Source organism: Mya arenaria, chromosome 10, assembly GCF_026914265.1.
Source record: "Mya arenaria isolate MELC-2E11 chromosome 10, ASM2691426v1".
NCBI lineage: Eukaryota > Metazoa > Mollusca > Bivalvia > Myida > Myidae > Mya > Mya arenaria.
In genome coordinates, this window is record NC_069131.1 from 36,899,105 (window position 1) to 36,907,972 (window position 8,868).

Sequence of the window (8,868 nt, forward strand, 5' to 3'; positions counted from 1 at the left end):
CTCATGATTGTCTTAAGTGTTTCCAAATGCCTGTGTAAGGGACATTGTGTATATGCAAAAACGTGGGAAAATATTGTTAAGTATATCTTTGTATACAAATACTTGTAATATTGTTTCGTTATGTTTAGCAATGAGCCGAATGTATGTGTTTATGAAAATATAATATCCTATCTTAGAATACAATCCACAATTTTAGAATATAACCCACATCTTCAGCCAATGCCAAGGCAGTCATTAAGAACTATGCTCAATCATTCAGAATTTAAACTTTCGCGGGTGTTTATAGATGCGTGTACTGTCACTTAATTCGATACATACCAATGTCTCAAATTTTGCGCTGACAATTTGTCTGTCAATGAAGTTATTTTTCTAAGTCAGGTAGATTACCTGATGTAGAATTTGTATTGTTTAGAAAATGCTCGTCTGCTTTGCTCACTCCACCAATTCTAAATCAATAATACTTACTTAAAGTCATCTAACTGTTACGTACAATGTAGTATAATTGATATTGATTTAAATTTAATTGTACATATTATTATTGTAATTATGCATAAGTTCAACCAAACTATTTGTTTGAATTCACATCCACACATATTGCATTATATGACTTGCATTGCATGTATCGAGGGTTGTATTGACGTAATTTTATCATACATTTGAATATATTGCTACTGAATGAATCTTCTGCTTATTCTAACATAATGTATGTATAATTGCCCCATGAACATAGCTGCAAACAGAATAAATAAAACAGATACTGTCTAAACTCGCTATGTCGCTGTCTGATATCACGATTTTCTGGTTATATCGAATCTTTTCCCTGTCCCGAAAGTATTCCTTCTATTTCTATTTAAATCAATTTCGCTTATGACGACTTTATCGCCATATCGAGGTCATTTGTCAGTCCCTTCGGTCGAATATCACGTTTACTTTACACTTAGTTTTAAACTGTAGTTCGAGCTGAAGGTTCGAAATGTTAATGACGATTTGCGGCATGTAGCTTCGTGTAAAAATTACAAACTGTTAAATAGTAATAAGAAAAATAATGTCCCCGATTTTATTTACCCTTTTCATATTGAACTATTTTAAGAATTTAGATACTAAAAGCTGGATCCTTTCAGCAATTGTTTATAATTGCTCTTATATCGTTTTCAACACCACAATGTTCATACTTGCGTCAATAGCTTTGCTGTTGCGTGATTGATTGATTGACATTATCACGTGATGTTATCAGTGTAAAACCAAAGTATTTTTTATACTATAATTGCATTTTTTTCTGCAATCTCGGTCTTATAGAATAAAATAATGGTACAATAAGTTTTTTCTGATGCATTACCTGGAAATCTTTTTAATACAAAACCTTCTTAGTTAAAGAGTGCAAATTATTAGTATATTAGCAACAATTCAGAAAGTCATGTGCTATGCAAATATTTCGTAATGACGTTGTGCGCGATAAATTTAGATTATACTTTCGGTTTTGTTGCATGTTGTAACTGCGATAAATGCATTTTGATTGAGAGAAGACATTTTGATATAAATACAAAAAAAACACTTTACCTTACTAATACATAATGGGAGTTATATAATTAAATTAAACAAAAGGATGCTTATTCGAAATATTGAATATTAATTTCATTCAGCTCGTCCTTCATTTTGACCTTTGCGTCAGGCTGTTGTTTTAGTCATTCAGGTACTTAGACGACATCTGAAAAGGATTTAAACTAACTTATCAATAACGTTTTCTTCTTTTTCAACTCCTTACTACAATTTCTAGTATGTTTCGTCGATTACACAACAATCACCGCATTCCCAAATCCGAGTTTAAAGCACTTGACAACTGTAAAATAACAAAATTGACACAAATAATATAATATCAGCTGTTAGGAAAAAAACTTCAAAACCAGCAATCAAATGACAATAATAATCCATTACACCTATACGTTGTGGTACGGTAATTCACTAATCAAAGAGCATCAACAGTGTAAATGGTGGTAGCTTGACATGTGTCATGAGCTAAATCTATAATACGACGATTTGCGATACACCGTTTCAGTGAAAAGTGGTCCGAAAGTCGCAATTTTTTTAACGTTGTAACACAAGTGTTATGTAACCACACAATCTACAATCGTAGACCTAAAGTCACAAGCAGGCCAATGGATGAGACAAACACTTAAATGAAATTGGAATTGATTGATTTCTTGAAATTTTAGAAAATAAATTGCATGACATTTATATCATTGAATGACTAAATCTACACGATGGTGAGCGACGAACATAAGCTTTAGTGAATTTAAGTTTATGCACTCGTCTTCTAAAATGACACAGTTTGACATTAAACAATACATTGCTATTTTCCGCTTTTGATTTCATAATATTTAAAAAAAACAAAAACATTATCAACCACAAATAAATATAGACTTAAATAATATTGCATCACACACACACACGCACGCACGCACGCACGCACGCACGCACGTGCGTGCACTCTATTTTAGCTAGTATTGTTCCTTCGGGATCCTTAGGGAATAAAGTAAGTGTCGACCCCTGAATTTAAATAATAATATCGCTCTAAAGACTATTCATGAAATGTTTCATTTCAATGATAAAACATATGTCAAGGGTACATTTCTGTTTAAAAAACTGAACACAACGCAACGTCTTTAAGCGAAAAACTGATTTTAGTTTGATGACTCTTTTCTTTAAACTGCTTTAGTGGTGTGGCAGGGCGAAATGTTTTTAAGATAAAGCAATACTTCTATTAACTCTAAGTTTATAAAACCAAGGCATTTTTATGAATTGCAGCGGTTATAATTACTTTTGTCGAATATTTCTTTCGGAACATTCATATATAACTTTTTCAAAATCTGTGCAATAAGATGTCTTAGTCGTTAACCTTATAATGCATAAAAGCGCGCTCGGAGTCACCCGTAAAGTTACGGACATTGTATTATTATATTGTTATCAAAACGCAGTTTACATACAACACGGGGTTACGCCTGAAAATTTACGATCTTAAGCATTGCGATTTTATCTAACGGACCCCTCATTCTAAATATTATAGTATTTGAAGTTTTCGTTATACATGAAGCCCTAACGAGAAAAGCCAGGCCTCCCCCTGATAACCATCTTCATGAATTATGTCGTCTTGGACGTTAATAGAGGGCCGCCGCCTAAGCTTTTGCTATGCCAAGGAACATTTTCGATAATTTTCTCCGATGATTTCGGACAAAATGGTGTACTTTCCGCTGTCAGAATTCTTCATAAACATCTTTGAAAAAAACTAGCAAACCTGATTATGGCCAGGTTGTTGTTAAAAAGAAATCGTTGACGAATAACGACGATTGGTGATTAACGCCGGACGACACACAGCAGACTTGAATACATAACAACAAACTTATATCCAGCAATGATTAAGGCAATTGAAAATACAATGCCAAATAAAACTACAGAGACAAGCCGGATCTCATTACCAGTGATCTTCATTGACGAGCACACCACCTACGATGGGAAACATGAACAGTAATAATTTTCGTTCCCAATACTGGATTAGGGGCCAGCAAGGCAGGAGAACCTTTGGACGAGTGTATAGCCAGCGAGGGTCTTACAACCGTCAGTAGTAATCATGCGTATATTCCTGGTATTTTGTCCTTAGCGCCCTCCCTAATTCACATACAACAATTACAAATCGAATTGCATTGTTATCCAAGCGATCAGGCAATAGTCTTACTTGACGGTTTTACATTTGGTTTTCCTTTGTATTACAGCGGCCCTAGGCAATCCTCATTTGCAACTAACCTTAAGTCTGCAAACTCGAATCGGGGCATAATTTTAGAAAAAAAATGCGAAAGAAGTAGCTGCAGGTCGTGTAGCAGGCCCGTTTGTTTCAAGTCCAATTTCGAATCTTCGCTTGTCACCTATTGGACTGGTTCCTAAGAATACCCCAAGAGACTTCAGGATGATACACCATCTGTCTTATCCTGTTGGTAATTCTGTAAACGATTTTATTGACCCAGCCCTTTGCTCGGACCAGTACACAAATTTTGACAAGGCCGTTGAAATGATACAAGGACTGGGACAAGGGGCAATGCTTTTCAAGATGGATATTAAGAGTGCATTCAGATTTTTGCCGGTTCACCCAAATGACTTTGATTTGCTTGGGTTCCATTTTGGGGGGGGGGGTAAATTTTATTTTGATAAATGCCTGCCATTTGGTTTTAGCATTTCTTGCAGTACCTTTGAAAAATTTGCCACTTTTTAGAATTTTGTGTGCGTCGAAAAGCATCGGGTGAGAATTTATTACATTACCTTGACGATTTTCTGGGTGGGGGCAGACGTGATACTACCGAATGTCAGCATCTGATGTCTGTATTTGTTAAGTGCATGGCAAATTTGGGGGTACCATTGGCAGACGAGAAAACAGAGGGTCCAGTAACTGTTCTTTGTTTTCTGGGTTTAGAGCTTGATTCAGACGAACTAGTTGTACGCATGCCTCTGGAGAAAATTAAGGACATTGTTAAAAAATTAGAGTTTGTTGTAGCAAAATCGAGGGTAAAGTTGCGGGAAATGCAGTCGCTCATTGGTGCTTTGAATTTCGCTTGTAGAGCAATTCTTCCAGGTCGTCCTTTTTGTCGTAGGCTCATCAATTCCATATGTGGATTGTCAAAGCCGCATCATCATCTCGTTTTTGGTGCTGTAATGCAGACGTTGAACTTTTCACGGACAGTGCAGGCTTGGGCTTTAGTGTGTATTTTGAGGGCAACTGGTGCTATGATGCGTGGCCTGACAGTTGGCACGAGAAGGAGTTAACAAAAGACATCACGCTTTTAGAAATCTTCACAATGCTGGTGGCCATTAGGTTATGGGGCGCCCAGCTGCAAAGCAAGAAAATTCAATTCAATTGTGATAATCAATCTGTGGTGGCGGTCATAAACACTATGACCTCGTTTACAGATCAGGCGGTTCAAAGAGTTGGCTCCAAGAGCCAATCCAGAACCGGAGCCGGTCCCAGCTCAATATGGAGCATATTCACCACACAGCAACACAATTAATAGCTGCTAGTATTTCATACAACACGAAAGGCGTCTATCGACGATCAGTTGCTGCCTTGACGAAGTTTCGGCTGGAATGTGAATTGCCTTCTCTCTGGCCCACACTAATCACATAGTTCTTTTCATAGCCAGATGTTTTGAGCAACATTATGCCTCTTCAACAATTTCTGTATATTTTGCAGGTCTTAGTTTTTATCATAAATTACATGGTTGTGCAGACCCATGTAGCGCATTTGTAGTTAGGAAGATGTTAGAGGGTTGTCGTCGGTCATGCAAAAGGCCCGACACCAGGGCCCCAATCACGCAGTCCATATTGTCGAAGAGAGGGCCAACCTTTGTCCAGTAAAGTCGATGCAGGATTATATTTCGGTACGCCCATGTGGTAATGGTTTCTTGTTCCTCCATCAGAACGGGCGGCCACTAGCTAGGGCTCAATTCTCAGGGGTCCTCACCAAAACCATCACGAAAGTGCATGTATCGTATGCTAATTTCAAATCGCATGGTTTCCGCATTGTTCGAGCCACACAGTAAGCGTTGGATGGTGTTCCCGATAGTGAGATACAACGGATGGGGAGATGGACTTCCGACTCTTACAAAACATATATCCGTACAGCGAACTTACCTAACTAAATGATGTTCTTACAGATATTTGGATAATTGGCGACTCACTGGTGGCTAGCGCGGGTCAGGCCCATAGTGGGTCAGGTGAACGCTGTCTGAAGGTCGATGGCTTTAATATACAGTGGCTGGGGTTCCATGGGATGCAATGGAAAGATTTTTTGCCGAAATTTCAACTTCAATTGAAATCAAAGCGCATGTCTTATCAGATTTAAAATATATACGTAGCGTTTTCCCTACTGCATTATTAGCTTGGTTTGATATCCTCCAAAGGTTGCATTGGAAGGGGGTGGATGATGCCTCTGCGAAGCCAATGGATTTAAAGGGAAAACGTGCAAATCGTTTGGGTCGACAGGCTGTTTGTAGCAGTCATAGTGGTCGGATAGTTGTCTCTAATATTGATCGCAGAACGCCTGGTTTCTACTCTTCTGACGGTGTCCACCTGTCCCAAGTTGGTTGTCGGATGTATCCTGTCACATTGCAGGCAGCTTTAATCAAGTTCCTCAATGATTCTTCTGCAGTCAAAAATGTTGAAATTTAGATTATAATTTTGGGGGACAAAGTTGTTTAGAAGTGCTCCCACAAATTTGCTGTGGCGGAAAATTCTAGGCGGCATGCTTCTGACTTGTGTTGCCATTCATATGATGGTCTTAACTATGGATAAACCTAGCAAGATCAATCATTCTAGTAATTTATTTAAGGATGTATCTCCCTTGACCATGGAGTTGAACCTGGGTTGGGAGGATGGATCGTGCAGGTTATTGGCGGAATATATCCATTAAATGCTGTTGGTTACAATTGCAAAAATTGGAATGTAATTAGGGGCCAGGGTTAAGCCCGAATAGTTTAACACTAGGTTTCTCCCGTGTATCCCCTAACTTTTGGCTATTAGGAATTTGCGGAATTTGAAGCTTGAGGAAATTGTGAAGGATATAGATAATGATGCTGTGAAGAAACCCACCCTTACGATAATGTTAAAAATCCAACTTTTATGAAAATGTGAAAAAATCCCACTTTAATGATTATGTGAAGAATTCCACTCCATTACAATGGGATGAATCCCTATCGTATTACAATGTAAAGAATCTCAATCCGATGATCATGTAAAGAATCTCAATCCGATGATCATGTAAAGAATCTCAATTTCATGATGATGAAAATATGATATCGTAAAGAATTTCACCCTGATGATAAAGTGAAGAATCCCACGCTTATAATAAAGTAAAAAAACTCCAATCCAATCACTCCTACGATACTGGAAAGAACCACGCTCTAAAGATACTGGAAAGAAAATCACTCTTATGATAATGTGTAGAAAATCATTCTCAAGATACTGTGTAGAAACTTATTCTTATGATACTGGGAGGAAACTCACTCTTGTGATATTCGAAAGAAACTCACATTTATGACACTTGATAGAAACTCACTCTTACGATACTGGGTAGAAACTCACTTTTATGATACTGGGAAGAAACTCACTATTAGAACCAAGGAAGAAACTCACTCTTGTGATACAAGGAAAATTACTCTCATGATATTGGGAACAAACTCACTCACGTGATACTCACTCACATGGTACTGGGAAGAAACTCACTCACATGGTACTGGGAAGAAACTCACTCACATGGTACTGGGAAGAAACTCACTCATATGATACTGGGAAGAAACTCACTCATATGGTACTGGGAAGAAACTCACTCACATGGTACTGGGAAGAAACTCACTCACGTGGTACTGGGAAGAAACTCACTCACATGGTACTGGGAAGAAACTCACTCACATGGTACTGGGAAGAAACTCACTCAAATGGTACTGGGAAGAAACTCACTCTCATGGTACTGGGAAGAAACTCACTCACATGGTACTGGGAAGAAACTCACTCACATGGTACTGGGAAGAAACTCACTCACATGGTACTGGGAAGAAACTCACTCACATGGTACTGGGAAGAAACTCACTCACATGGTACTGGGAAGAAACTCACTCACATGGTACTGGGAAGAAACTCACTCACATGGTACTGGGAAGAAACTCACTCATATGGTACTGGGAAGAAACTCACTCACGTGGTACTGGGAAGAAACTCACTCACATGGTACTGGGAAGAAACTCACTCACATGGTACTGGGAAGAAACTCACTCACATGGTACTGGGAAGAAACTCACTCAAATGGTACTGGGAAGAAACTCACTCATATGGTACTGGGAAGAAACTCACTCACATGGTACTGGGAAGAAACTCACTCATATGGTACTGGGAAGAAACTCACTCACATGGTACTGGGAAGAAACTCACTCATATGGTACTGGGAAGAAACTCACTCACATGGTACTGGGAAGAAACTCACTCACATGGTACTGGGAAGAAACTCACTCATATGGTACTGGGAAGAAACTCACTCACATGGTACTGGGAAGAAACTCACTCACGTGGTACTGGGAAGAAACTCACTCATATGATACTGGGAAGAAACTCACTCACATGGTACAGGGAAGAAACTCACTCACATGGTACTGGGAAGAAACTCACTCATATGGTACTGGGAAGAAACTCACTCACATGGTACTGGAAAATGTGAAAAAATCCCACTTTAATGATTATGTGAAGAATTCCACTCCATTACAATGGGATGAATCCCTATCGTATTACAATGTAAAGAATCTCAATCCGATGATCATGTAAAGAATCTCAATCCGATGATCATGTAAAGAATCTCAATTTCATGATGATGAAAATATGATATCGTAAAGAATTTCACCCTGATGATAAAGTGAAGAATCCCACGCTTATAATAAAGTAAAAAAACTCCAATCCAATCACTCCTACGATACTGGAAAGAACCACGCTCTAAAGATACTGGAAAGAAAATCACTCTTATGATAATGTGTAGAAAATCATTCTCAAGATACTGTGTAGAAACTTATTCTTATGATACTGGGAGGAAACTCACTCTTGTGATATTCGAAAGAAACTCACATTTATGACACTTGATAGAAACTCACTCTTACGATACTGGGTAGAAACTCACTTTTATGATACTGGGAAGAAACTCACTATTAGAACCAAGGAAGAAACTCACTCTTGTGATACAAGGAAAATTACTCTCATGATATTGGGAACAAACTCACTCACGTGATACTCACTCACATGGTACTGGGAAGAAACTCACTCACATGGTACTGGGATGGAACTCACTCATAT